Source organism: Bombus vancouverensis, unplaced genomic scaffold, assembly GCF_051014615.1.
Source record: "Bombus vancouverensis nearcticus unplaced genomic scaffold, iyBomVanc1_principal scaffold0036, whole genome shotgun sequence".
Lineage (NCBI taxonomy): Eukaryota > Metazoa > Arthropoda > Insecta > Hymenoptera > Apidae > Bombus > Bombus vancouverensis.
The window spans coordinates 602055-606178 of record NW_027468927.1 but is presented as its reverse complement, the minus strand read 5'-3'; the positions used below and the strand labels follow the sequence as shown (position 1 = coordinate 606178).

The 4124-nt window shown below is 39.0% G+C and overlaps 1 long non-coding RNA gene across 1 annotated transcript; it reads right to left on the bottom strand.

Annotated features, from left to right (window-relative positions):
* Positions 1-1116: 1116 nt before the first annotated feature.
* Positions 1117-3320, bottom strand: LOC143304467 (uncharacterized). The gene is made up of 3 exons (XR_013061131.1): positions 2988-3320; positions 2697-2866; positions 1117-2566 (listed from the first exon to the last, which is right to left on the bottom strand). It is a non-coding gene; the product is annotated as an uncharacterized LOC143304467 (long non-coding RNA).
* Positions 3321-4124: the final 804 nt, after the last annotated feature.

Below are 4124 nucleotides of genomic sequence, written 5' to 3'. Positions count from 1 at the left end.
AATGTAAACCCGACATACATATCTTCGCGGGATAATCCGTGGAAATTTCATTTGAGCCCCGAATATTCGAAATATTTCTTACGATGATGTAGAAATTTTAAACACGTAAACATGAAAAAGGTAATGAAGAATAGGGAGGTTAATTAATTAATTAATTAATTAATTATTATTATTAATTAATTTCTCATATTGTAAGAGCTGTGAAACAGCGTAATAACTCTGTCAGAGGTTTGTTTCCTAAAAGGCTGATGATCGTGACAACGACACGCGACGTAAATAAATTCGCTAGTTCGCATATTTTCGAGTTTTATTGCGTGCAATTAACTCGGCCTCTCGAAAAGTGGGCACGTGAGTTAATTAATCCCTTAACCTACAACGGGATCGGGACAAACGTAAATATTGCGGGCATAGCCCGTAGTATATAATCGGACCAAACGTAAATGTTACAAGCATAGCCCGTAATACGATGATCGAGCCAAATATAATATATAATAGCATGTCTACGTTTTCGGCCCAAAATTCTCGAACGTAAATCATAGGTTAAGAGGTTAAGGGAATCGCGCGAGAGAAGAAGAAGGCGGTGTCGTTAATTAAAAGGATCGCAGATACGTTTTAGTCTTATTACGAATCTGACTGCCTGCCTTAACGGTCAGCAGGAACAATGCAGGAGTAACAAAAGCATGGTCAGCGTTTTCCTCATAAATCGCCTTTTCTAACTCGCTCATACGGAAACGAGAGAATCAGGGATTATTTATTAGGGGTTACTGCAATTATCGTAATGCTTTGTTTCTTTAAATCAATTTCTTCACAAAAAATTTCTTCACAAAAAATTTCTTCACAATTAACTCACTTGGACTTACAAGTAATGTGTGCGTTTCAGAGCCCGACCTTTTGATCGACCGCGCCATACCTCGAGTAAAAATTCATACTGGCTTCGCATCTAGGTGTTCGTTTTCATTCTCGTCTACCCTCTAGCGCCCCCCGCCCGGAGAACGACGCGCATACATGGGCGCTACACGACTTGAAAAAACCCTGCTCTCACCTTGTGGCTCATTGGACAAGTTGAACCTACCCTTTCGGGCGGCAGCTCGCTTAGCCGACGCCACACGATGCATGCATCGCGTCGCGTCGTTACCAGCGGCGGCCACGAGGAGGCGGAGCTGCCAGCATATAGCTCGGTCCCAGCTGGTTGGCTTTCCAGCCGATTATCTCTGCACCGTCTCGACACCTATTTTATGGTCATCGCCTGCACCGACAGTTCCAGGTTTCCTCTTCGGCTCACACGTTTTGTATTTTGCACAATTTATCTTTGACGTTGTATAAATGCGTTAAACAATAATTTCAACTTGTCGTAATTGGTAATTTAATAAATTCGACGAAACGAACGCGGCTCGTTAGTTCCTCGAGCATCGATTGTTTCTTAATATCCACTCAAGGAGAATAGAATTCGAAGATCACAAGGGAACATAACAAGTTCATTTTGTCGCATTTTGGACGTTACTTGACGCGTAAGTTGGAATGTCCCGTGTCGTACGTTTGGTTAGGTGAAGATCAAATTACGTTCTTCTCGTGGTCTTCAAATTCTGCCATTCTGAAATGTGATCTTTGCGCGCTTGGAAATTGGCGTTTAAATAAGTAACTAAGCCGTGTTTCCCTTATCGACATCGATATACTATATCGATCATGTTACGGTTACATGCTGTGGTTCGCCTATACGTTATTTCCAGTCGTCTCGATGTTTCTCGCGTGAAGCGCTTCGTTGAACAAGCTCAAAGTTCGGCTGGCGTTTTGCGGGCCCTGCACAACGCCTCGTAACTCAGCCCGCCTGTATTTTACATTTATTATCAGACTGCAGCTGTTACGTAACGAACGGGTCCGCGAGTTCGAGCTCGCGCTCGTGACGTACGTGCTACGAAATATTGTACGTATAAGCGATACCGATGCACCGCTTGATCCTGTTCTCTATTTTTACGGACTGTTCGTGCTGCTTGTGGTCGTGCTACTTTATAGCCCAGTTCGAACTCTAACTATGAGCTTCGGGTCGAGATGAGAATCTCGTTGTAACCTACAGGTTCGAAAAAGACTGATAGGCTTTGATCTACGTGGTGGTTGGGAATTTTCATTTGTTTCGAGTTCGCTTAGCTGATAAATAGTGAAAGTGCATTTCTTCAAAAATAAAGAAGAAAGCGAAGTAGATGGAAACGTGGGTCAAATTTGAAATCACTTCTCGGTTATGTGGAGGTTGATTAAACGTGTTGGTGTATATAGTGATGAGACAAGTTAATATTTGGTGTAGTCAAATGTATTTAAAACTATCGGTAGTACTCTTTTAACGATCTCCTTCTAACGAGTTTAAATTCGACTTCGGTTGACGGTTGCGCATAGCGGCGATATTGTTTTGTCCGGAGTTTGTTTATTATCAAGTTTCGTACATCGAGACGGTATCAATGCCCCGAGGCAAATCAACAACATGAGTTACTCTCGATTCGCATCGTCCTATGACTCATGTGCCGCTACAATATGCAATGGATAAAGTGATAAATAGCTTGCGGATGTTTACGCGTCTCTGAAAATGTTAAAAGATGTAAGATGTTTAACGCGAAGTATTCGTGATAATATTCGCTGTAATTTGAAATATCTGCGTGCAGTCTCGTAGATTTTGAATAAAGATTTATCTTTTATCGAAAAATACATACATGTTTTGGCCTATATATAGCTTTGTACTCTTGTAAACTAAAAAAGAGGTTGAAAAAAAGTGATGTTGACTCTTGGAGTAAAAAATTCATTTAGAAATGCACCAAGAGAAGGAAGATAAATTATTGATGAAACACAGGTTAGTCATTTCCGATCCAAAAGAAAAATGCAACTAAAATAATATGTAGACAGCAATTAAGGCAACATACAGATACGCAAAATGAAAAATAAATGTAGAAAGATACTGTAGTATCGTAGAAATTAAAGATATAAATTTTTCCCCGATTACTTACAATTTATTAATATTGAATTGAATATACAGGCGTTAATTGGACAGAAAACGATGTTTGTTTAACTGAAATTAAATGCGATACTCGTATCTATCTCAAACAACTTTACAGTTATTTGGTAACTCTCGTCACAACGAATCTAACACACTCTCTCTTTCTCTCTCTCACTAGCAACTCTAACAACTCTACAACACTGACAATTCGATCAATTCTCTCAACTCTACTCCTCGATGTCTCGATCAACTCTGACTCTCGCAACACACTCACTTTTCGACTCGCATACTCTGACCTCTCGGTCTAGCCCCTTGAAACACGAAACCGTCCTTCTGATCTAACGTTGTCTATTGTTTTTCTCATGCCTATGTAAGAACTAGGTGACTTTAGTCACATAGGTGCTCTTAAATGTAAACGAACCATCAATCAATTTTTAAATCAAAGAGATTTAAAAATTATAAAGTTTCCCTGTGTTATGTCTAAAATGGAAATAATAAAGTCATTGAAATGATCCATCATTTCAAATTCATATCGCTTTTCTTTACTTCAGAACTGCTATAAACATTTTAAATATCATTTATGTCTGGATTTCCTTGCGAAGTTCTCGAAGAATTCGTCAAATAATGTCATCAACAATATAAATAATCGTAAAACATCTATATTTGTGTTTAAAAAATATGCAAATAAAGAGAAATAGAATAACCGAGACCGGAGAAAAAGAATCAACTTTTTTAGCAATGGCAAGGCACATCCCGTATCTGATACAAGCGGAAGAGAAATCAATTTCTATCATGTCGCACGGTGAACAAGAACGCAAATACGGAATCCTTTGTACTACTCCAAACTCTGTTGAGTCACAGTAATAATAATAATCGGGTGTTGACTTCTGCTCGTTTTTACTTGAAGCCTGCTCGTTACCTCTGACATTTGGAGGATCGTTTTCTGCCGAAACCCGTTCCATCTGACGTTAAAATCAATAAAAGTAATATTACGATAGAGACTTTTATCTCCATTGTCGTCGACTTCCGTCAAGTCTTCGTTTTCTGCTCGATGGATATAATACGGATTCCCAAAAACTTTCTTCATATGAAATTTTATTAATATACATTTATCAAAGATTACACATTTTAAAATGTCATGGTAAGG